This window comes from Octopus bimaculoides, chromosome 1 (genome assembly GCF_046866305.1).
Source record: "Octopus bimaculoides isolate indiv1 chromosome 1, ASM4686630v1, whole genome shotgun sequence".
NCBI lineage: Eukaryota > Metazoa > Mollusca > Cephalopoda > Octopoda > Octopodidae > Octopus > Octopus bimaculoides.
The window spans coordinates 96,217,357-96,243,937 of NC_142928.1; the positions used below are offsets into that span (position 1 = coordinate 96,217,357).

At 41.4% G+C, this 26,581-nt stretch overlaps 2 non-coding genes across 2 annotated transcripts; both read left to right on the forward strand.

Annotated features, from left to right (window-relative positions):
• Positions 1 to 6,399: 6,399 nt before the first annotated feature.
• On the forward strand, positions 6,400 to 6,631 carry LOC128250062 (small nucleolar RNA U3). Its single transcript, XR_008266176.2, has one exon. It is a non-coding gene; the product is annotated as a small nucleolar RNA U3 (small nucleolar RNA).
• A 1,209-nt stretch (positions 6,632 to 7,840) lies between these two features.
• LOC128250061 (small nucleolar RNA U3) lies at positions 7,841 to 8,073 on the forward strand. The gene has a single exon (XR_008266174.2). It is a non-coding gene; the product is annotated as a small nucleolar RNA U3 (small nucleolar RNA).
• Positions 8,074 to 26,581: the final 18,508 nt, after the last annotated feature.

The window sequence follows — 26,581 nt, forward strand, 5'->3', positions numbered from 1 at the left end:
GAACCCATATGTGTATGGTACCCAGCGAATCACTGCCCTTGGGTGCTTCGTTGTTGTTAGCCTGCACAAGACAGGGCAGCACTATCTTAATAATAGTACCTCCCTAGTTTATGTGTTTTTTGCTCGTGCTGAACCCATATGTGTATGGTACCCAGCGAATCACTGCCCTTGGGTGCTTCGTTGTTGTTAGCCTGCACAAGACAGGGCAGCACTATCTTAATAATAGTATCTCCCTAGATTATGTGTCGGTTGCTCGTGCTGAACCCATATGTGTTTGGTATCCAGCGAATCACTGCCCTTAGGTGCTTCGTTGTTGTTAGCCTGCACAAGACAGGGCAGCACTATCTTAATAATAGTACCGCCCTAGATTATGTTTCGGTTGCTCGTGCTGAACCCAAATGTGTATGGTACCCAGCGAATCACTGCCCTTGGATGCTTCGTTGTTGTTAGCCTGCACAAGACAGGGCAGCACTATCTTAATGATATTACCTCCCTAGATTATGTGTCGGTTGCTCGTGCTGAACCCATATGTGTATGGTACCCAGCGAATCACTGCCCTTGGGTGCTTCGTTGTTGTTAGCCTGCACAAGACAGGGCAGCACTATCTTAATAATAGTACCTCCCTAGTTTATGTGTTTTTTGCTCGTGCTGAACCCATATGTGTATGGTACCCAGCGAATCACTGCCCTTGGGTGCTTCGTTGTTGTTAGCCTGCACAAGACAGGGCAGCACTATCTTAATAATAGTATCTCCCTAGATTATGTGTCGGTTGCTCGTGCTGAACCCATATGTGTTTGGTACCCAGCGAATCACTGCCCTTGGGTGCTTCGTTGTTGTTAGCCTGCACAAGACAGGGCAGCACTATCTTTATAATAGTACCTCCCTAGTTTATGTGTTTTTTGCTCGTGCTGAACCCATATGTGTATGGTACCCAGCGAATCACTGCCCTTGGGTGCTTCGTTGTTGTTAGCCTGCACAAGACAGGGCAGCACTATCTTAATAATAGTATCTCCCTAGATTATGTGTCGGTTGCTCGTGCTGAACCCATATGTGTTTGGTACCCAGCGAATCACTGCCCTTGGGTGCTTCGTTGTTGTTAGCCTGCACAAGACAGGGCATCACTATCTTAATAATAGTACCTCCCTAGATTATGTGTCGGTTGTCCGTGCTGAACCCATATGTGTATGGTACCCAGCGAATCACTGTTCTTGGGTTCTTCGTTGTTGTTAGCCTGCACAAGTCAGGGCAGCACTATCTTTATAATAGTACCTCCCTAGTGTATGTGTTGGTTGCTCGTGCTGAACCCATATGTGTATGGTACCCAGCGAATCACTGCCCTTGGGTGCTTCGTTGTTGTTAGCCTGCACAAGACAGGGCAGCACTATCTTAATAATAGTACCTCCCTAGATTATGTTTCGGTTGCTCGTGCTGAACCCATATGTGTATGGTACCCAGCGAATCACTGCCCTTGGGTGCTTCGTTGTTGTTAGCCTGCACAAGACAGGGCAGCACTATCTTAATAATAGTACCTCCCTAGTTTATGTGTTTGTTGCTCGTGCTGAACCCATATGTGTATGGGACCCAGCGAATCACTGCCCTTGGGTGCTTCGTTGTTGTTAGCCTGCACAAGACAGGGCAGCACTATCTTAATAATAGTACCTCCCTAGATTATGTGTCGGTTGCTCGTGGCTGAACCCATATGTGTATGGTACCCAGCGAATCACTGCCCTTGGGTGCTTCGTTGTTGTTAGCCTGCACAAGACAGGGCAGCACTATCTTAATAATAGTACCTCCCTAGATTATGTGTCGGTTGCTCGTGCTGAACCCATATGTGTATGGTACCCAGCGAATCACTGCCCTTGGGTGCTTCGTTGTTATTAGCCTGCACAAGACAGGGCAGCACTATCTTAATAATAGTATCTCCCTAGATTGTGTGTCGGTTGCTCGTGCTGAACCCATATGTGTATGGTACCCAGCGAATCACTGCCCTTGGGTGCTTCGTTGTTGTTAGCCTGCACAAGACAGGGCAGCACTATCTTAATAATAGTACCTCCCTAGTTTATGTGTCTGTTGCTCGTGCTGAACCCATATGTGTATGGGACCCAGCGAATCACTGCCCTTGGGTGCTTCGTTGTTGTTAGCCTGCACAAGACAGGGCAGCACTATCTTAATAATAGTACCTCCCTAGATTATGTGTTGGTTGCTCGTGCTGAACCCATATGTGTATGGTACCCAGCGAATCACTGCCCTTGGGTGCTTCGTTGTTGTTAGCCTGCACAAGACAGGGCAGCACCATCATAATAATAATAGTTAGGTCGGACACCAACAGAGGAAGATAGTTTCTCGATTCTATATAGGCTACATTCATTTGTAGTTTCTCGATTCTATATAGGCTACGTTCATTTGTACATTGAAAATGAAAACATTCGCATCACATATACCGCGCAAACGCATGCACACGCGGCACACACATTCTTACACACGCGCACATACAAACACAATTTTGTTACAGCCTGTTCGATCTTGACAACTATCTGCTCCCCTCTGTTGGTGGACAGTCCCTTTAGATTAGAGTAGGGAATAGCTAAGTTCCAGAAATAGGTTAGCTAGTTTTTTTTTTTTACATTTGCCTTCGTTGTTGTTAGCCTGCACAAGACAGGGCAGCACTTTCTTAATAATAGTACCTCCCTAGATTATGTGTCGGTTGCTCGTGCTGAACCCATATGTGTATGGTACCCAGCGAATCACTGCCCTTGGGTGTTTCGTTGTTGTTAGCCTGCACAAGACAGGGCAGCACTATCTTAATAATAGTACCTCCCTAGTTTATGTGTTGGTTGCTCGCGCTGAACCCATATGTGTATGGTACCCAGCGAATCACTGCCCTTGGGTGCTTCGTTGTTGTTAGCCTGCACAAGACAGGGCAGCACTATCTTAATAATAGTACCTCCCTAGATTATGTGTCGGTTGTTCGTGCTGAATCCATATGTGTATGGTACCCAGCGAATCACTGTTCTTGGGTGCTTCGTTGTTGTTAGCCTGCACAAGACACGGCAGCACTATCTTAATAATAGTACCTCCCTAGTTTATGTGTCGGTTGTTCGTGCTGAACACATATGTGTATGGTACCCAGCGAATCACTGCCCTTGGGTGCTTCGTTGTTGTTAGCCTGCACAAGACAGGGCAGCACAATCTTAATGATAGTACCTCCCTAGACTACGTGTCGATTGCTCGTGCTGAACCCATATGTGTATGGTACCCAGCGAATCACTGCCCTTGGGTGCTTCGTTGTTGTTAGCCTGCACAAGACAGGACAGCACTATCATAATGATAGTACCTCCCTAGATTATGTTTCGGTTGCTCGTGCTGAACCCATATGTGTATGGTACCCAGCGAATCACTGCCCTTGGGTGCTTCGTTGTTTTTATCCTGCACAAGTCAGGGCAGCACTATCTTAATAATAGTACCTCTCTAGATTATGTGTCGGTTGTTCGTGCTGAACCCATATGTGTATGGTACCCTGCGAATCACTGTTCTTGGGTGCTTCGTTATTGCTAGCCTGCACAAGACAGGGCAGCACAATCTTTATAATAGTATCTCCCTAGATTATGTGTTGGTTGTTCGTGCTGAACCCATATGTCTATGGTACCCAGCGAATCACTGTTCTTGGGTGCTTCGTTGTTGTTAGCCTGCACAAGACATGGCAGCGCTATCTTAATAATAATATTAGGTCGGACACCAACAGAGGAAGGTAGTTTCTCGATTCTATACAGGCTACATTCATTTGTACATTGTAAACATTTGCATCACATATACCATTTGTATTTAATACTTTTCTTTTGTCGGTTTTATGAACCTTTGAGTTTTCAAACACCCTCTGCAACATGCTGGTTGGTGTCATAACATAGTTGCAAGGTGTGCGGGCTTTGTCACGTAACCGTATAGACTCTTAACCAGGCTCTTTCAGTGCAGGAAACCTGGGGGTTCCAACCAGAAACCAGACTTTTGTAATAAAGAATTTTAAAAAAAATTTGAAGTATTTTAGAAATTTAATTCTGAGCGTGTGCAGACGCACTAGTGCAAACATACAGGTGCGTATGTGTGTGCGCAAAAATATGTCCGAGAACGTGTGAATAAATGTGCGTATGTCGTGTGTAATATATGCGCATGTATTACATGTGCATACATGCGTGTGGGCGACTGTGTAGTTTGTATGTGTATAAATGTTCCAGTATGTATGTCTGAGTGTGTGTGTCTGTGTGTGTCTGTTCGAAAACATGCATGTGAATAAATGTGAGTGCGCGGGTGTAAATTTTTATATATACGCACATGTGTGAATACGTCTGTCTTTTACTGATTTCGGTTATTGGACCTTGGCCATACTGGGGCAGCATATCATTCTCTATTTTATTCATCTTTGCCAGAGAAACTCATAAAAGTGCTGGTGAAAACTGACAACTTTAGCGACATCAAATGAGAGAACAGACAGAACGGGAGAGAAGAGGAGAGAAAGACACTTACTTGAGTCTTTGTCAGCGTGACTCCATTTGAAAGACAATAGGTGAGGGAAGGCGCATGCGTGACTTTGTGGTATGAATTTTGCTACCCAACCACATGGTTCCGAGTTCAGTCCCACTACGTGGTACCTTCGACAATTTTTCTTCTACAGCCTCAGGTCGACCAAAGCCTGAAGTCGACTTGGTAGACAGAAACTGAAAGAAGCCCGCCGTATGTGTGTGTGTGTGTATCTGTGTTTGTTCCCCATCACCGCTTGAAAACCAGGGTCGGCGTGTTGACGTTCGCGTTCGGCAAAAGAAACCGATAGAATTAAGTAGCAGGCTTAAAATAAGTAAAATTCATTTTGGGGTCGATTGGTTCGACTAAAATTCTTCAAGGCGGTGCCCCAGCATGGCCAGAGTCTAATGACTATAGGGCTTTCCTATAAGTAGGTTATCTCCCTTGGCTAGGCGGCGCTCCATGTAGATAATTAAACTTCCGGAGGCTAACCCACGCCATTGTTATTGTTTTACGTCTTGTCTTATGGATATAAAGCAGCTTGATGATTCAGCTATCGAAGTACTTACTGTGCCTGAGTTAAAGAAATATTTAAGATTATATGGACAGTATGTTACTGGAAGAAAGGTTGAAAGGTATAAAAATTCTGTCGATATGTCAACAAAGTAAATTCATCGGACGATAAGTCTGAAGTATCGGACGATAAGTCTGAAGTATCGGACGATAAGTCTGAAGTATTGGACGATACTTCAGACAGGAATAAGCAGAAGCTTATATCTCCTCTCGGTGAAGTATTGCCTGATCTAAAGATCTTTGTAAGTTGCCGAATTTCACAGATAATGACATAATTACCTCGTGCTACGGATGAAAGCAAAGCAACAGTTAAGGAGTGGCATATTTTACCACGACAGACACGTACACAGCATTGAATACCACGATGTGAGTGAAAGCTGCTCTCACTGTATTGTCCGGTGTCTGGTAATCCCTTCGATACCGACATCAAACCAAAAAAAGAATCCTGACCACAGAGTGTGGGTAATTATGTCAAATGTCACTGGCAATGTGCATTCAGCTGATTGCAACTGTTAAAGCAAGTCACTGAGCATGCGTACATGTCATACGGGAGACTTCCAATCAGGGGTGGATAACACCTTATAGGAAAGCCCTATAACAGGTAAAATGAAAGCAAAGTTAACTTTTTGAGAATTTAGGTGAAGAGATGCTGTATCAAGGCGAATACCGCTGTGTCGCGACCTTCTTGACAGTATATCCACGTTACGGAAGATATACAGATTGCTACTTCCGTCGCTGATAACGAATTATATTAACACTGAGAAAGGCGGCGAAATGGCAGAATCGTTAGCATGCCATGCCAAATGCTTAGCGGCATTTCGTCCGTCTTTACATTCTGAGTTCAAATTCCGTCAAGTTTGATTTTACTTTTCATCGTTTCGGAGTCAATAAAAGAAGTACCACTTGAATACTGGGGTCGATGTAATCGACTTAGTTCCTCCACCGAAATTTGTTGGCCTTGTGCCAAGATTTGAAACCAATATTAAAACTTGAGAATAACATTGAATATAGGATATATAATGCGTCGAACGTAGAGTAACGACGCATGTCAAATACAAAACCGGATGTGATAAACAGCTGATGACACTACAAATATGAACTTTATACAAATCAGTTTATACCTATTAAATCGAATGTATTTTCTAAATAAGATATAGGACACTTTTAGAATATCTTTAGAAAGGTCTTCTAAATGTTGGGGGCCTGAGAAACTTCAAAGAGCAATTAATTAATTTGTGAAATATATTTTGTGAAATCACTACAGGATTGTAGCAGCCATGTGTATATCAAGTTGCTAGGTAGCTGTTAGGAGTTAAAACCATGCTTTTAAGGATCATTTCTTAAGTATGTGTCGCAACGGTATCCGATTCTATTGAGCGGATCAACAACATCACGATGATGTGAGATCGTATTGGGTCCTGAGCGTGAAGCAGGCTTTTCATAATCGTTCGTTCCTCCGCCTTCAACGAATGTGAGAAATCCATTGAAGATCGTTCTTGAGAGGTTTAATAACTTCTCAAGAGGGACTCAATACTTTCTGAGTGATGTTATTTTTACTAAATTCACAATAGATTTTTTTTCTCGTTTAGTAGGGATTGTGAATTTCGGTTCTAGATATCTCTTCGCTGTAACGGATGAAAATATTAGCCTCGGTTTGTTCGACTAAACCAGTGGGTGCAACAAAATAACATAGCTTCTACTTTTACAATCAAAGTATTCCAGTTTTTTTAAGAATAACTAATAAAAATGAAATAGGATTAAAAACGTCGAATAACGATAACGGTTGGGGTTCATAAGCAATAGAAAAAAAAATGTTGAGAACCTTTCAGTAAGGTATCCCTAGCATATTCACAATGAATTGCAGGCCCCAAAAAGCATTAAATAACTGAAAGATTAAAATTAATCAAAGGACATGACTAAGTATATCTACCAGCTGATATTGGGTCCTGAGCGTGAAGCAGGATTTTCTCTATCTACTACTGCTGTTGCTGCTGCTGCCGCCGCCACCACTACTAACCACTAAACAAGCTGTAAACAAAATATGTCAACATTAATACAGGTTTGTTGTTGTTGTTGGCACTCTGTCGCTTACGACCTCGAGGGTTCCAGTCGATCCAATCAACGGAACAGCCTGCTCGTCAAATTAACGTGCAAGTGGCTGGGCATTCCACAGACACGTGTACCCTTAATGCAGTTCTCGGGGATATTCAGCGTGACACAGTGTGACAAGGCTGACCCTTTGAAATACAGGTACAACAGGAACAGGAAGTAAGAGTGAGAGAAAGTTGTGGTGAAAGAGTACAGCAGGGTTCGCCACCATCCCCTGCCGGAGCCTCGTGGAGCTTTTTTAGGTGTTTTCGCTCAATAAACACTCACAACGCCCGGTCTGGGAATCGAAACCACGATCCTATGACCGCGAGTCCGCTGCCCTAACCACTGGGCCATTGCGCCTCCACATTAATACAGGTAAACGCATGTCAAATACAAAACCGGATGTTAGAATCAGCTGATGATGTTATCGCACAATTTAACAAAAACATCTTATACAAACCAGTTTCTAAATATTAAATCAAATGTATTTTCCCAATTTTAAGATGTAGAACAATTTAGAATAAAATTATTAATGATAATATATAGAGTGGCTTAAATTTTCTTCAGATCATTATTAATTAACTTGTTTTAGGTATTCTCTAGCACCACTACATAATTGTATGGAGCATACGTATATTATTTTGCTGGCTAACCAAAGGTAAATAAGACCATGCTTTTAAGGATCATTTCTTAAGTATGTGTCGCAACGGTATCCGATTCTATTGAGCGGATCAACAACATCACGATGATGTGAGATCGTATTGGGTCCTGAGCGTGAAGCAGGATTTTCTTTATCGTTCGTTCCTCCGCCTTCAACGAATATGAGAAATCCATTGAAGATCGTTCTTGAGAGGTTTAATAACTTCTTAAAGAGGGACTCAATACTTTCTGAGTGATGTTAAACCCCTTTTTTTTCTTCAATTAAATGACAGAAATATTAGTAGTTCAATCATTAATCATAGATTTTACCAAAGAATGGTCCAGGCCGTAATAGCACCATCTGACAGAATTATCAAAATCTTTTTTAAGTAAAGTTTTATGGTAGGGAGTTCTTGTTTAGTGAGTTGTATCCAGGTATGGGAGTCGCAATGGCCCAGTGGTTAGGGCAGTGGACTCGCGGTCATAGGATCGCGGTTTCGATTCTCAGACCAGGCGCTGTGAGTGTTTATTGAGCGAAAGCATCAAAAGCGCCACGAGGCTCCTGCTGTACTGTTTCACTGCAACTTTCTCTCACTCTTACTTCCTGTTTCTGTTGTGCCTGTAATTCAAAGGGTCAGCCTTGTCACGTTGAATATCCCCGAGAACTACGTTAAGGATACACGTGTCTGTGGAGCGCTCAGTCACTTGCACGTTAATTTCACGAGCAGGCTGTTCCGTTGATCGGATCAACTGGAACCCTCAACGTCGTAAGCGACGGAGTGCCAACACACAATAACGTGAAAGTAATTTTCGCTACGATATCAATAAATAGAGTAATAAGGAAAGTTTGAACATTTTGGTAATTTTAGCCACATACATGTCTGTTTCGATAGTAACAAGAACTCTTTTGCCTGTTGCCATAGTAACAGTCTTTCAAAAGTCTACGAGGAAGAACTTTTCGTTTAGCGGATTAGTGTTTTCGCTAACTTTGGAGACCGTTAGTGGACCAATTAGCTTCCGTTAAGTTTAGTTCTGCTAACTTTAAGTCCGCTAACAAAATTCATACGTTTGTTCCTGTCTGTTGTGAGTGCGTCTCGAAGAGTCCGTCAAGCACGCTATTGGCAGACTACGCGTACACGTGACGAGACGTGACTACTCGACGCGGCAGCTAGCCGAGCAACATTGGGTAATACTGCAATTTTTAGTTGTGTTCACTTACGACATTGTCACATTACAGACAGTCTTACAGTGTCAACGACAGCAGTGTACGTTATCGGCTTATCAAGTTATCGCGGATCTTTCTGATTTGACGGGCAACACTTGTTTTCTTAACGAAACACTTTCAAACTTGGGATACTGGTAGAATGTGTCATATAAAACATCTTTTACTCTTAGCTTTCTTAACAAAAATTTATATATTGCAAGTTATTTCATGTTAAAGTTGTCGTATTTCTGTAATTTCAACCAATCACTGACGTCTATTCAGCTGAATACAGTTACTGCTCTTTTTATAAACAATAATTTTTACCGGTGTCAAGAGTGTTATTCCCTGTTTAATTGTATCATTATTCCCTAGTAAGGGTTTAGGGTCAGGGTTCGGGTTTTAGAGTTAGGGTTAGGGTTGGGGTTAGGGTTAGGGTTATGGTTATGAGTTATAGGGTTTTAGTGTTAGGGTTAGGGTTATGAGTGAGGTTATGGCAAAAATAATCACAACCCTAACCGTAATCCTAAAACTAACCCTAACTCTAAAACCCGAACCCTAACCCTAAAACCCAAAAGCTAAAACCAGTACAAACGCACGAACGATGTCATAAATAAGATTAACACGGGTAATTGTTGTTGACAAACAACGGCACTAATTTTATTTAAGGGAAAAGATCCCATGACACCGTTGTTTACATTCCATGTTTTCACCTCAATAGACGTCAGTGATTGGTTGAAATTACCGAAATACAATTTTTTACATGAAATAACTTCGAATACAAAAATGTTTATCTGTTCTATAACACAAAATATACAAGTATACGAAGTTTGAAAGTGTTTCGGTACCAAAAATACTACATAAAACAGTAATGAAAAGTGTTGCCCGTCAAATCAGAAAGATCCGTTATCGCTTATCGTTATCGAAGGTGAAAACGTTTTTATTCGGCTTGAAGAAGAAGGGCCTGTTGAGAATTCTGCAACGGCTGTGGGTAAGACAGAGGTCGCTCAGGTTGAGAGCCAGGAGTCTCAGAACCCGTGGCCCCACCTGGAGGACTACTTCGTCCTGACGTCAAGGGTTAAGAGGACTTTGCCCTTCATCCTTTTGCAAGCGATAAATTAAGTACCAGTTGCGTACTGAGGTCCATCTAATCAACTGGCCCCCTTCCCCCAAAATTTCGGGCCTTATACCTAGAGTAGAAAAGAATTTCATATAACTATAGGCATAATTTATTTAGCTTCAAAAGAACGGACCAATCCTATAGCTGCATAGCTCTTTCAGTCATTAATGAGAAAATTAAGGTAATTTTTGCGAATACTCATATATTTTAATACGATTGTAAAGCTTACAGTATCTAAATTTGTGTAAGATAAAATTAATATTTAAATAACTCTTTTATGTTTATATTTAAAATCCCAAAAGAAAAAACAGTTATTTTATGTAGGATTTTTCCCAGTGTCCATACTCCTTCGTCATGTTCCTATATTCATAAAATAAATACATACAGAATACCGAAGACTTCAGACGGTGGATTGACAAAATCGTTAAATCGTTGGTTCTTAAGTTCTCAAGTTCAAATCCCACCGAGTATACGTTTCTTTTTAATTCCTTCGAAGTCAAGTACCAGTCAAGTCTTGATGTTGATTCATATAATACATCCTAGATATGAATGGGATAATAGGATTAAAACAGTACATCACCCTAAAAAAGACATCGTTTTAAGCCAAAGGAATGAAAATAAAGATAGACTTGGTCTGATCAGTCGGTTAGTAAGCAGTAAACTGATGCCTGAAATCATTGAAAAGTTCGGAAGACAAGATATTATTGTTATATTCTCTCAATTTCCTGCAATTCAGACTCCTCATGGTTCCAGCAGATGTAATGGAAAAGGCGAGTGGGAAAGCGTTGGAACAGCCACTCTGACTCACGGGGCTTGCACTTGTGGACAGCGATCCTTGGGGGCCGAGAACGCCGGTGGTCTCCACTGTCACAGGCTCGCCCATAAACCTATCAGAGAGTGACCGATACTTTGATAGTTTGCCTTTCTCAGCCTGACGAGCAACGGAGCCTGAGCTGTTAGCTGAACACACCAAGCTGCCGCTGAAGAAGATGTGACAGCACGTGACATCCCAGATGAAGGGCCTACCATCATTGATCGGGAAAATTGAAAGTTGTCATACGGTCATGCCTTTTACCGTCTCCTCGGACTCACCCCGCTGGCTCGAGCTGGGAAGGGAAGCCTGCGGCGTCTAGACCATGCTTTATGATTTCGCTAAGAGCAGCATGACGTGGAAGGGGGCCAGCACTATGATGGCATGACAATAGGTGGAGGTCGAAAGAATCCATAGTGTATCCGCAGCGACATTTGTGAGGTTCACAGATCTGGAGGCCAGGCTTCAGGGAAACGCTGATGCGCAGTCAGTCGCTATCAAGCTGAGTGCCAGTCGCGAGTAATTGCTAAAAGTAGTTCGGATTGGATGAAATTTGTGTACAGAAAATAAAGAAGGATTGGTGTGTGAGATGATGCCATTTGTGAATGAATCAGAGATTTGAACAAGTTTCATTTATAGTGTCAGTGACTTAGGATAGCATTTTGGCAGAGTGAAAACAATGACGATTATTTATACATTGTTTTTTTTTATTTTGTTTTTGGTGGGGGGGGTTGAATCTCAAACAGTAGGATACCAAATGAAAATGTCAGATAAATCTAGCAAGCTTAGAAAAAATTGGATTTCTGCCATGATGCTCTAACTAAAGAAGTGAAGCTTCGACTGTAAAATTCATTGGACATCTATTGATGTAAGTAGTAAAGAATTTATGTTTAGACAGCTAGGTAGCGAAATGCCACTCCAATTGTAACCGATACTGACGAGAGAGCTTTTTTATGTTAGTTTAGGAGAAGTGAGCTACACCCACAGCCATATTTTACGCCTCCAAAACTGAAGGATAAAGTGACTCAAATTAACTGAGAGAGGTAGTATAAATAATATTCCATTTACATTGCTGCTGGTTAGTAGACGTTTTCAGTTTCATAGTCTTGGAAGAAGTTTGTGTTCGGGAAATAAGGAAGGAAAAGGGTTGAAAGATGATGTCATCTATCGGGAACCGCTTGCAGTTTGAAGTGACCTTCAGATAATTTTTCATATATAAAAGAAATAAGGTTAGAGTAATTGCTGAGTACTGAGGTACAAGTAAATTGATAGGAACAAAGAAAGCAGAGTTGAAACAAACTGTGACGAAACAATCCGAGTTTCGGCACAAATAAAGGTTGCTCTTGCCTCGAATTGCAATCGGCGACAATCCCTCGAAACGTCAGATCACAGGAAAATAGCAAGACCTCACAGCTGTATCCAAGTATAAGCTCTCCCCAGCCTCTGGCCAGAAAAGACTACTACTCTACGATCGCTTGCAGCACTGATCTCTCGCTCGCCACAGACCCGTAAGAAAGAGGTTGTTTGAACCCGCCGGTTCTTGACGTGGTGTCATTTCCTCTCCCTTCCTGTCCCTTCGTGACGTCCCTTCCGGTCACTCATCCTTCTCCCCACACGTCCCTCATCCCTGATCAAAAAATCACTGCTCCTCTATTCCGTTTCGAAATCGTCCATCCTCCTGTGGTCGGGGCGACCTTCCCGTTGAGATCTCAACAGGGTCACAAGACGACCTCTCCCTCCCCTTCGTCATCGAAAAAGCTAATCACCTTTCAAATGTCCAAAATGTGACGCGGCATTGCATCCACTGATACATTATTCGGAGTACTGATCGCGGTCATCCTTCCTTTCTCCCACTAAGTTGTACCCCGAGCATTCGGAGACTTCAACCACACTTCGTCTCCGACCTGTACAGATGTGAACCCTTCCACCTCTGGCTGTTGTGGCACCACACTCGTGTATATTCATTTGTACTGGAATATGGCCCTTGGCGGGACTGACTCTTCAATTTGCCCTGCCCTGGGCGACATGTTGTACCAGATGACTGCCTCCATAGGGGAGATTCGTCCCCTCTCAGTCCCTTCTCAGCCGTTCGATGGTGCCGTTCCACAATCCCATTTCCATCGGGCCTGTATGCAACTCTGAAGAAACGTTTTATGTCTCACCATTCGAACATCTCCCTCACCTTCTCTGAGCGAAAAACTCATCTACAGGCCCTCTTTCCAAAAACACTGCGTTCAGAACTTCTGCGATTTCGGCCGCAGCCTCTACCCCGATCTCTCTCCATAGAGTCATCTGCCCCGGCCAATAGTCGACCATTGGAAACCTTTCCCCGATAGCGTATCAGGTCTATGGCTAGCCTCTTCCAGTCTTCCTCCACCCGAATCTTTCCTGTTTCGTGAGCACTCGGTGTAGGGTCGATGGATTGGCACCAGTTGCAATTCCTCACTACCTTCCGAACGCTCTCCCTGTTGACATCGAGGTCGACCGTCCTGGCCCAAAACAACGTCCTGTCCACCTCCATCTAGTGCATGTTGTGCAACCTCCTCAGTTTTGGGCCCTCCAGCCTACAAGCTTCAACCACTCAACTCGAAACATCCTTTGTCGTTTCCAGCCAGTGCTTTTTTTACTCTGGTTAGAACATCCGCCTTATTCTTTTCCGAGGGCACGAAAAACTCATGCAACTTCAGGCCGAACTCAGCGGCTAGCTCCCTCACGATTCCCAGGCGACGCTTAATCACCATTTCCGTGCCTCCTTCATGTGGATCCCCTTCTGGTTGGTGATCACTGATGCCACCTACCCCCGTACCGTGGAAGAATCGGTCCGAATCTCGACAGCTTGCAGTCACCCTCTCAGTCCGAGGTTCAGAACCTTTAATACAGCGTCCAGTTGAGCTACAATGATGTGGTTGTAGTCGTTCTTCTTGAGCCACACCACGTCTTCCACCTTAACACCTCCTATTTCTAGAATGACTGCCAACGCTACACTGCTTGCGTCACACCACACGATTCCTTTTTTTTGTGTCAGGTACATACCAGCTGCCCTTCACTGGATCTTCGGTTCCCATTCTCAGTCGTCTTCTCTCCCACTTTATCACCCAAGTTCACTCCTTCTGCTCGCCTTTCAATATAGCTACATGCCGTTCGGAGCTATCCTACGACAGGGTAGTGATCTATCAGCTTCCCACACATCGAGAACAACCCTCGACTATTCATATCCTGATACAAGTCCGTAATCTCGTTTCCTCTGCGAAACACAAGCCTACTCGCTTTATCTCGTTCGAGCCTGAACCTCCTTCTATAGCCTCTGGTGGTTTTGTCAATGCGAACATCCTACGATAATTCACGATTTCCTCTGCCGATGTCACGCTCTCATCGACCAGGATGTCATCAGTATATGAACTGATAGCCTGCTCCACTGTAGTTTATTTTCCCAAAACCGCATTAAGGACCTTCGCTACGATCTTCGGCGCTGAACTTAGGCCAAAACCCAGCCGAGTTAGACAGTATGTTCTGGCCTATACCTCACTAGTTGGTACCTCCACAACTTCTCGGACACGTGGAGCTGCAGATAGGCCGATTTGAAGTCGACGATCGGAGTCGCTCTTGTCATTTGCCTCCACTCCCGCAGAGTTTTCTCACACACATCCGCTGCCTCATTGTCTATGTAGCGGGACACGTGCTCGCTCAACTCTCGAAAGTCCAACACTGTTGAAACCTTATCTTTTGTCAGCTGAATTACAACCATCAACGGCAGCACACCACTCGTCGTCTCTTCTCTTTATGGTATTAAAATACCTTCCTCTATCCATCTGTCCACTTCTCTCTCGAACCCGAACCTGGCTTCTCCTTTCAGGGTGTGTTCATAGCAACTTACCTTTTTTCTTAGCATGGGGGTTCTTCTTTCCAATAGTACTCTACCGTCTATCTTTCGCCGTCGAACTCTGCACGGAAGTCCTCATCTTCAATTGCGCCTACGGTGTCCCCTCTCGTTGATGATAACCTGTCACCCCTACTGCTTTCTTTCTCTGCTCCACGCTTACAGCTCACAGCACACCGGTCACGAAATTTTACTCCTGCTCCGCTAACCGTGACGCCGCCCAAACGTGGATCACGTCCATTTCGTCCACTACGTCGACACAGTCCACCATCTCATCAACTACAAACACCTACAGCTTTAACACTGACACCTGTATCTCCAGTTCCAATTCGCTGACGCATCATTTGACTTCCCTGCCATCCACCGTATTGAGACTGATGTTTCCTCTCCAGCTCTCAACTATTCTCATGGTTACCAGGATGGTTGTGCAACCCGTATCTACAAGGGCTCGTGCTTCCTCCCGCCCCCAGAAACCTTATTACAGGCAACGACAGGTAGTACGCCTTCAGTGGGTTGGTGGGGGGAGGGGGGCTAGCGGCTCAGTAATTCCCATTCTCCTCGTTTCCCTGCTTACAATAGTTCGCTATGTGCCGAAGATGGGCACATCGATAACACACTACCTTTGATTTTTCTTTGACCATGTGCAGATCCTGACAGCTAAAGCATGGTTCCTTAGCCGTTCGTCTAACCATACTCCTGTTGTCGCTTGCCTCTTTGTTCTACTCATATCCGCCATCACTGTTGCCACAACGTCGAGCGTGTTGTTTTGCATCAACACTCGCGTCTTATCCACCATTTCTCCTACTGACATCGTTTCAATGTCCGGCATTTGCTGCAAACGTACTGGGATATGATCGGGGTATCCGGTCACAAAAGCCAGCTTTATCGCTCTATCGTTCCATTGGTATTCCATCGCTGCTCATCCGCTCCATCGCTTCTCCAGTAAACCTTGCTAAGCCCGTTAACCTTTTTATCTCGCTCACAAAATTATCGGCCTGCTAGCCCGTTCATCTTACTCTCCCGAGCTTGTTGTAGGCTTTGAAGTCCCTTCCGAGTACGCGTCCTTCAGACGCTCTTCAATTTTTTCCACTTTCACCTGATCCGCTTTGTCTATTTCTATGTAGAGATTCAGCGTACTGCCTTTTAAGTATAGCTGCATAAAGCTAGCCACATCTTCAATACCCAGCATCTTTGCCACAAGTCCCACCTTTTTTTTATCCAGGCCACTATATCACCTTCCCCAGCAAATGGTCTCAGTATATCGCTACTGATTCTGATTTTTGTGGTCATCGCGCGTCGGCGGTCGGAAAGGCAGGAGTGCCAAAACGAGGAGAAAAAAAACTAAGGCGTATCTTCACAACTGGTAACGACGTGCGAAATAGCTTGTTGTAAGACACAAATAAATTTGTTCTTACTTCAAGTTGCAATCGACGACAATCCCTCCAAGCGTCAGGTCATAGAAAACCAGCAAGACATCACAGTTATATCCACGTGTAAGCTCTCCCCAGCTTCAAGCCAGAAAGGACGACTACTCTACGATCGCTCTTTCGTTCATTATTCAACATTCATGACCATAGGCGAGGTTAGGCGCGAAAATAAATTGAAAATAATGAGATTGGTTTATTTATCTACTCATTTATTTATTATTAATCTCTCATCTTCTGGGAATCGAACACTGGAGCTGGCGCATTACTGTGCCTGCACCTACTGTTCGAGCAGCCAATTCACCCGCCTGCTTCCCATTACTCGTGAATACGGCCCCGAGATATATGAACTTATCCGTTGTCGCATTGATGTTCCACTAATATTATGTCTTTACAAGGCATGAACTTTTTTTTTTCTATCAACAAAAATAGAACAAATGAATAAGGATGGCAAATAAATTAAACAGTACTGGTATAGATTACTGTTTTAATCATTAAGTTTGATTGTAATATGATTATTTCCAACACTCAATTAGTTGTTGTAGTTGATATTAGGGGTTAAGCGTAAAGAATTTTATTTTACTTTTGGAAATTGTCGTCATTTACGAAAGACTATTTGAAAACTGTTCCTAACATAGGTACAAGACCAGAAATTCTGAGAGAAGGGTTAGTCGCTTAAATCGTCTTGAGCACTTCTTTATTTTATCGACCGCAAAAGAATGAAAGACATAGCTGGTCTCGGTGGGTTTCGAACTCAGAACGTAAAGCCGGAACGAATATCGCATGGTCATGCAATATTTGTTATGACCGACGTTCTAATGAGTCTGCTAATCCAACGACCCGAATATTGGTTTCTTACATGGAGACAAGGTCTAAAATTTAGGTTAAAGGAACAGTTGATTATATCGACCCTGGTACTTAAATGATACCGTATTTTAATGACCCTGAAGGATGAAAGGTGAATTTAACCTCTGCTGGAGTCGAACTCAGAGTGTAAAATGCCGCTATAAATACTGAAAGTATTTTGTCCATCGATCGAATAATTTTGCAAATCCACCGTCCTATGTAGGCTTTTAATAATAGTTTCCGGTTTAAGCTCAAGGTCAGCAATTATGAGGAAAGAAAGCTAGCTGATACCATTGACTCCAGTAGGTTGGAACTTTATTTCATTGACCCCGAAAAGATGAAAAGAAAAACTAGTATCAACGTGATTTGAACTCAGAACCTAAACAGCCATAATAAATAATGCAAAACATTTTGTCCGACGCTCTAACGATTTTGACAATCCATCACCCTGTAAAAACAGTTTTATAATTATTTCTGATTTAGGTAAAAGTCCAGCAATTTTGAGAGCAGGGATTAGACGATTATATCGGCTAAGTATTTGATGTGGTACCTTATTTTATCGATGTCGGATGGATGAAAGGTAAAGTTCATCCCGGCAGGATTTGAACACAGAATGTATTGAGCCGAAACAAATACTGCAAGACATTTTGTCTAACGCTGAAGCGATTTTGAAAAATCCGCCACTTTTTAAAGACTGTTTAATCATAAGTTTAAAATTTTGGCACAAGGACAGCAGTTTTAAAGGGAAGGGCTAGCCAATTACAGCGACTCTAGTGGTCAGCTGGCACTTATTTTATTGACCCCCAAAAGGGTGAATGACAAAGCCAACCTCGGTGTAATTTGAACTCAGGACGTAAAGACGAACGAAACACTACAATGTATTTCATCCGGGGTACTAACGGTTCTACCAGCTCACCGTCTTTAAAGGTTATTTAATAACCGTTTCAAATGTTGGCACAAGACCAGCAATTTCGGGGAAGGGGTAAGTCGATTACATCGACCCTAGTACATGACTAGCACTTGTTTTATCGACATCGAAAGGATGAAAGGCAAAGTCGACCTCGGGGCAATTTGAACTCAGAAGATGGACGAAATACCGTTAAGCGTTTTCCCCGGCGTGCTAACGATTCTTATTTCTTTATTGCCCACAAGGAGCTAAACATAGAGGGGACAAACAAGGACAGACAAAGGGATTAAGTCGATTACATCGACCCCAGTGCGTAACAGGTACTTAATTTATTGACCCCGAAAGGATGAAAGGCGAAGTCGACCTCGGCGGAATTTGAACTCAGAACGTAACGGCAGACGAAATACCGCTAAGCATTTCACCCGGCGTGCTAACGATTCTGCCAGCTCGCCGCCTTAAAGCAATTTAAATCTTTTCTACTAAAGGCACAAGGTCTGAAATTTTGAGGGGAAAAGACTAATCGATTATATTGACCCCACAGTTTCACTGGTACTTAATTTATCGACCCCGAAAAGATGAAAGGCAAAAGGAATTTGAACTCAGAATGTAAAGACGGACGAAATGCCGCTAAGCATTTTGTCCGGTGCGTTTTACGATTCGGCCAGCTCGCTTCCTTAAAGCTATTTAATAATGAAAATAGTTAAGAACACTATTTTCCAGTGTTTTGAGAAAAAATATATGTACCAGCTGCATGACTCTAAGTAATCGACTCTATAATTGTCGTTTCCAATATGTACACAAGAAATAATATTACCTCGCTAACTGTACTAGAATGCTGCATACACAAAGTGTGTGTTTTTTTAATCAGCTGTTCCTAATCTTTCTTGCATCACAGATCAATTTCACGAAAGAAATTTTCCACAGACCAAGGTATCACGCGATCTTAGTTAGTCTGTGGACTTCATTACTCGGTACAGTGAAAAAAGAAAAGAAAAACTGATTTAGAGAAATGCAGTAAAGAGGCACAGATTGAAGTGGTAATTTTTCAAAATAAAACACCCTGCAGACTGTGATAGTAGAAATAGAAATAAAACTTTAAAAATCATTTTTTCTGTGCGGCTCGGTACCAAATGATCCACAGCCTTCTATTTTAAATCACAGGGCATTTAATGTAACGTATTTTGGAATATGTATGCTTTTTACCGAGTCTATCTATTTCAGGTCTGAACAAATAAGTTATTTGAATCAGTTGATATTCACCAAAAACATTATATTCAACCAAAGTGAGAATATTGGTTTCAAATTTTGGCACAAGGCCAGCATTTTCTGGGAAGTGAGTAAATCGATTACATCGACCCCGGTGCTCAACTGCTGTTTATTTTATTGAAAAGATGAAAGGCAAAGTTGACTCCGGTGGCATTTGAACTCAAAACGTAAAGTCGGAAAACATGCTGCTAAGCCTTTTATCCTATGCGGTAACGATTCTGCTAGCTCGACGCCTTCCGAAGTGGTAATATTAAGGATACACTAAAGGTGGTGAGTTGGTAGAATTGCTAGCACGCCGGACAAAATGTTTAGTGGCATTTAGTCCATCTTTACATTCTGAGTAAACCAATGTTAAAGATACAGGGAACTAAATGATTATCTCAATAATCCAATCTTGAAGCTCCCAAATAATGTTTGTTATTGATAAATTAATTGGACCACAGCCCAATGTTTAAAACAAAAGAAATAAATAAGAAGTATGTATAAATGATGAAGGAAAATAACTGGGATGTGAGAAATACATAGAAACAACTTAAAGCATTAATTTTTTTTTTTATTAATTGCAATCGAATTAAAATTAGATCCTTATCTCAATGGATCATAAAACTTCCATTTGGTTTATCGTACTTTCCGGTATACAAGTTGACGTAAACACATTATAAAACCATTCTAACATCGTCACAATCTTTCAAAATCCTGCCGCATTTCAAATGAAATTTCTGTTTTCCAAAGTCGTCTTGGTGTATAAGTCGACCTACCGTTTTGGCTGTAAATTTGGGTCTGAAAAATTCGACTTGTGTGCCGGAAAATACGGTAATACCCCAATAAAATGTAGGGAAGGCCAAAAGCATTTATTTTATTGTCATGGAAATCTGAAAAGTAAATGTCATTTTATTTTTGTCTCAGCTAATCCCCAATGTCAACAACTGTGAAACTTAGTTTTAAAAAAAAAAGACAAGCTTACAGATATGAAACTGTTTTTCAGCTTTGTCTCAGAATATATTTCAGACAGGCATTGACAATTCGGGTTACGTATGTTAAGTGATGCTGGCCTTCATCCCTGCTGTCAAGTCTAGACCTCCAGTCGTTGGCAACTTCTAAAAGCCAATTAACAAATTCCACTCGACGATAATATTAACATTAGCACGCATTTCAAACCTCGATAATTGAATACTCTCAAGCGGGATTAAGTCTGGAGCAGGAATTGTTTGTTTGCTTGTTTGTTTTTACTATTAATTTGTGATCACCTTTGTGGTTGTGTATAATGGTATTTCATCCGGTATGTGTGTGTGTGCGTGCGTGTGTGCGTGCGTACATGCATGCGTGTGTGTGTATTTATGTATGTATGTATGTATGTATGTATGTATGCACGTACGTACGTACGTATGTATGTATGTATGCATGCATGCATGTATGTATAATGGAATGGAGGGTTTATGAATGTGAATGTCGTGGTTTCTTGCTTAAATACTGGTTGCTGGCGAGAATCTCGTTGTTGTATCGCGCAAGCGAGATCTCGTTCTTGTCTCGCGCTTGGCAATGGCTACCGGCGAAATCTCGTTCAAAATGGCGATGGCTTCTTGTGCCTCGCTACACATATATATATATATATATATATATATATATATATATATATATATATATATATATATATATATATATATATACATATATATATATATATGAGGACGCATGGCCTAAGGTGTTGCACTATTGATCGCGAAATCGTGGTTTCAACTCCTAGACCGAGTGGTGTGTTGTGTTCTTGAACAAAACACTTCATCTCACGTTGCTGTGCGATCATTTCGACACCTGACACGTGGTACACCGTGCACGTGTTCAGGCGGCATCGATTTGATAGAGGAAGTGAGCTAATGTACAGCACATATATCTGATCACTATAAACAAATCATTTGCGCAGGTCGTTCGGCTAAAGCTGAACACTCATACGTCGCCTTCATATAACAATTACAGCGTGGAAGACACATATTAGCCACTCACTAAGGTCCGGAGTTTGTTAGCTTCACATGGTGTCAAAAATTTCGTCGCACTACTAGTCACTGGCACGATTCCAATGTACTTTAGTGTGTGTGTTTGCATATATATATATATATATATATATATATATATCATTGTACATTCTTTCGTGTTTAGTTTTCCTCTCATAACTGAAATCCCTCCACTGATAACAAAGTGCCTCCTGTTTGAGAATCATTGTTCTAAGCTCACGCTTTGCAGCCAGCGCCCAAACGAAAATGTAGTATTTAATAATTATATTTATTATATGCATTCAGAGCGTACGTTTTTCTCACAGAAAATATATTAGGTTGTCCGGAAAATTGTGAGCGCCTTTTAATATGCACAAAGTGATATAAATAATTGACCGTTCAATGAATTTTATTCAATGAAATAATTTTCGTCATTACTAATGACTTTTGCCCATTTATTGGGTAATTTAAATATTCCATCAGCATAAAATTTGACTGATTTTGAAGAAAAAAAAGTTGTCTAGGTGCATTTTGATTGCATCTAAATCGTTAAATGTTTTTCCTTGCAATGAGTTCTGTAGAGACAAAAACAAGCGGTAGTCGGATGGCGAAATATCAGAATATGGTGGATGGGATAAGAGAGCCCAGCCAAGTTCATGTAACTTTGTTCAGGTAGCCAAAGGCATATATGGTCGGGTATTATCGTGTTGGAACACTACCCTTTTCCTGTTAGCAATCTCCGACCTCAATTCTTTGATTTTTTGGTTCAAATTAGCCAGCTGATGATAGTACACATCAGAACTAATGGTCTGAGTTTGTGGAAGAAGCTCATAATAAATAATGCCTTTATGATCCCACCAAACACAAAGCATAGCTTTCTTCGCATAGATATTCGTCTCTGGTAGCAGTTTTGGGGGATCATTACGCAAACTCCAAGATCTTTTTTGCACTACGTTTTCGTACACAATCCATTTTTCATCTTCAGTCGCAAGTTGTTTCAAAAAAGGTATGCTTTCATTCCGTTTCAAAAGCATATCACAAACGGAATACAGGCCCAAGCAATTTTTTTTTTTTTTTGAGAGCTTGTGAGGGACCCATACATTATAGCGAGAAATGTATCCTAGCTTCACCAGGTGTTCATGGACCGTACTTTTAGAAACTTCTAACTCTTCAGCAAATTCTCTAGTCGTGATATTTGAGTTTTCGATTTTTGGATCTTTCTGATTTGGCGGGCGCCACTTGTTTTCTTAACGAAACACTTTCAAACTTGGTACACTGGTAGAATGTGTCATATAGAACATCTTTTACTCTTAATGTTATTGAGAAAATTTTATCTTTTTAAAGTTATTTCGTGTTAGAATTGTTGCATTTCGGTAATTTCAACCAATCACTGACGTCTCTTGAGGTGAAAACAATTACTGCTGTCGAATGTAAACAACACGTTCTAGCGGTGTAATGGGAACTTTTCCCTTGAATAAAATTAGTGCCGTTGTTTGTCAACAACAACTATCGGCGGTACTGTTATTTATGACATCGTTCGTGCGTTTGTACTGGTTTTAGCTTTAGGGTTTTAGGGTTAGGGCTCGGGTTTTAGAGTTAGGGCTATGAGTATTTTTGCCTCTCACCAAATTTGGCAAAAATACTCATAACCCTAACCCTAACCCTAACCCTAAAACCCTATAAAAGATGTCGAGTATGTATAAAGCATTATTTTGAATTTATTTCTGGTATGCACAAAATGAAGCATTCGTATGATGACAGGATGACACAAGTCCTTATGAATTCTATGAAATACATCTGTATCCGACATTACAGCACAAATCCGAGACAGAGAGTCAGCAATATTGTCTTTCCTGGCCTATGAGTAACGTCATATTGAAAACGGAATTTCTAAACGCCAGAGTAAATATAAACCTTTAGCAGTAGAAGTAAAACTTTTGAATGTGGATCCTCACTTCGGAAATGTCAGATTCTGAAATGGGATATTGTGTATTTAAGACAACCCTGTTGTGTTGATGTTTCTTCGAATCTTGTACCTAAATCAGCAGTATCCGAGTCTCCCCAGCAATGATACTTCAGAACACTCCTGACCTCAATGTTTCTACACCTTTAGATGAAAGCTTCTTAACCGTTTTTTTACCAATGAACCCCTTTAATTACGATTCTATTCTGGTGGACTCCCATAGCCATTCGATGTTTAAAACTAGTTTTATAGAAATTTCTTTCAAAATTCCTATTTTGTTTTCCACGCATCATCTTGTGTAGTTGAACTGTGTAAAATGTCAGAGAAAGAAACCAAGCTATTTCTTGCAATACATGTCAATACATACATCTAAAGCAACATTTTTTCAGGGACCCTTAAAATATTATTGTGGATCCCCAATTTACTATTTGTTTGCATGGACTCCGAAAAATCTTACATGGACCCTCTGGGGGTCATATGGACCTTGGTTGAGGACCATTACTTTAGATGGTTATTGTAAATCAGACCATTAGTGGGTGGCAATTAGGGATGATGAACTCTCTTTGACAGCCACGGTCTCTGCTTCTTGTCGCTACAGTTGTACTAAACGTACTCCTTTGCACTTAAAGGCTATGTAGTGGCGCGAAATTATGGCCGCCATTGAGAAAGTACAATCTACGCATGCGCAAGGGACTTACCTTCCTGGAAGCCCCTCGAGTGCGCATGCGTAGTAAAACCAGTACTTAAAGCGTTACTTTCGTTTTCTAAGCCCCTTAGAGCGATGCCTTCGACGTGTCAACAACTTGCTCCTCAACGAAGCTCTTCAGCATGATACCTTCGACGTGACAGCTATTTTCTCCTCTGGCATGCATCAACGGAGCCCTTAACCTCCCAATGCCGACTACAAGTAAACCAGCGGCTGCTAAGCTGAATGACACAGGATTTGTAAAACCAAGCATCACCAAAAATAAAACTTATTTTTATTATGTTATTAATTGTTCTACTGTCTCTTAATATATAATTTTGTTGAAAGGTGATAGAGAGAGACTAATGTCTCTATTGCAACTATCAACCTTTTACAGCTACTTTGCTTAAAACGGCCCATCAAAGGTGATGACCGCGTCAATCCAATACATTCATCCTCCACTGCCTCCAGCACAGTGTTTCTCATGGGAGCGGACGTGACTGACAAGACCGATATGAGATAAGCTGATACTGTGGCACTGGGTGCACTGAAAGTGACCCCCCACAACCACTGCAGACTGGGAGGGATGATGACGACGTCTTCTACTCCCTTTATGCAATCTCTTGCATTCGGTTTCAAAGCGCTCTACTCCAGCATCACACACGAACTTCCATTACTTCCGATTAATAGCCGATTAATTACTTCCGATTAATAAGCGATTGGGAGGGACACAGCATCAAATGGGAGACCGCTTAAAATGATCGTGAAAACGAAGTCTTGGACGTCTATGAGGTCTTCATCCAGTCTCGATCACACTGAAGAGTACCGTCTTTGAGAGCTGGTTACCCGGCATCTGAATCATATGGCCGACCCAGAGAAGAAAACGACGAAGGAAGCAGGCCTCGACGCTGTGGATCCCAGCCCTCGGGAGGATTTCAGTATGTGGTTCTTTGTCCTGCCACATGAGACCGAGGATACTTTGCAATGATCTGATACGGAACGCCGATAAAAGATCCAGCACTCAGACCCGTACTGGAGGATGGATATACAGACAGCTCGATAAACAGAGATTCTTGTAATTGTTCTAAGGTTCTTATTCCGAAAGACTCATTCACTAAGTCTCCCTAAAGATGCAGAAGCCAAGTTGCTTCCAAGATAGCAGAATGAGTCCGCCTGCAGTAGAAGAGCAGCAGTTACATGATTATGTACAAAAATACATAAGTGTGTATCATTAATGTGTAAGTGTTTGGTTAATTTTGCTGTATTGGCTGACTTGTAACACCTGAAAGGTGAGAAGAATGAACTATAACGCCCCATTATTGAATAAGTTGCCTCCCTTGTTTGTTATACTATTGTGAATCAGTAAATTTTTGTGAGATAACATAGATACCACTAGTATATTACCGAAATTTAATCAGTGTATTCTCTGCTCACACAAAAAAAAATAGTTTTGTGTTACAAAAAATATAGCTAAAACTGTCAGTTTCAATGTAAAATGGAGAAAGTACGTAATAAGGTAAGGAGACAATTACAATCCCTAGAAAAGAGATTTTAGCAACATCGCTTCTCTAGCGTCACTAATGCTCTTGGAAAAAAATATGCAAGACATACTTTTCATTACCTTTTCCCCTATATTTTAGGGGAGAAAGAAATGAAATAGGAGTTGCAAACTCCTAGCAAAAAGAAAGTAAAAAATAAATAAATAATATATAATTAAAAGTAAACCCAAGGAAAAAGGAACAGTATGAGAAATACTGGGGGCATTAAAAAAAAAAAGGACAGTTGCCGGAAACCTCGTGCTGTTTGAAATATAGAAGAAATATTCAAATAAATCAAAAAGACTACATCAATAAACCGGTTTAATATTTGATGTTAGAAAGCTAGTTATTTAAGTCATATAGAATGAAAAATGCATGCAATACTAGTGGATATAAATCAAGAGCTAAAGAGCAAATATAGGTTTATTGATCGAGATACAAATGACACAAAGCAAAGGACAAATTTCAAAATGATTTATTTGCTTTTTTTATGTATCAATTAGTGCACAATAGAAATTAAAGGTTACAAGTTTCAACGGGACAATCACGGGTTCACTGCAATGCTGAGGGCGAGAGTGACAAGAGAGTGTCTGAGTAGGAAGCTGCGTTTATAAAGGCGACACCTACCGGCCTGCCTGCCTACCTACCTACATACATACATACATACATACATACATACATACATACATAAATACATACATACATACATACATACATACATACATACAAGTCATAATAAACCTTTATCGGCGGTAATATGACGTAATGGTCATGTTGCCGGAATAAGTATAATTGTTAGTTTCCCCTTGGTTAAAATTACTGCCCATATTTTAAATCATTACATCACTTTAAAATGCAGAGCAATCCTCAGCTGCACAAAGACATAGAATTTAATTAAATTAGAACAGCTGGACACATTAGTATAATTATACCGAAAATCTCCAAGAAGTTAAGGAGATAGACAAAGAACATGCTGCGTTCACTCCAGCATAGAAGCTACTCTGGGAGATTTTAGGTATAATTATACTAATGTGTCCATCTGTTCTAATTTAATTAAATTCTATGTCTTTGTGCAGCTGAGGATTGCTCTGCATTTTAAATTGATGTAATGATTGCATTGTTCAATTAAATGGAGTTGCA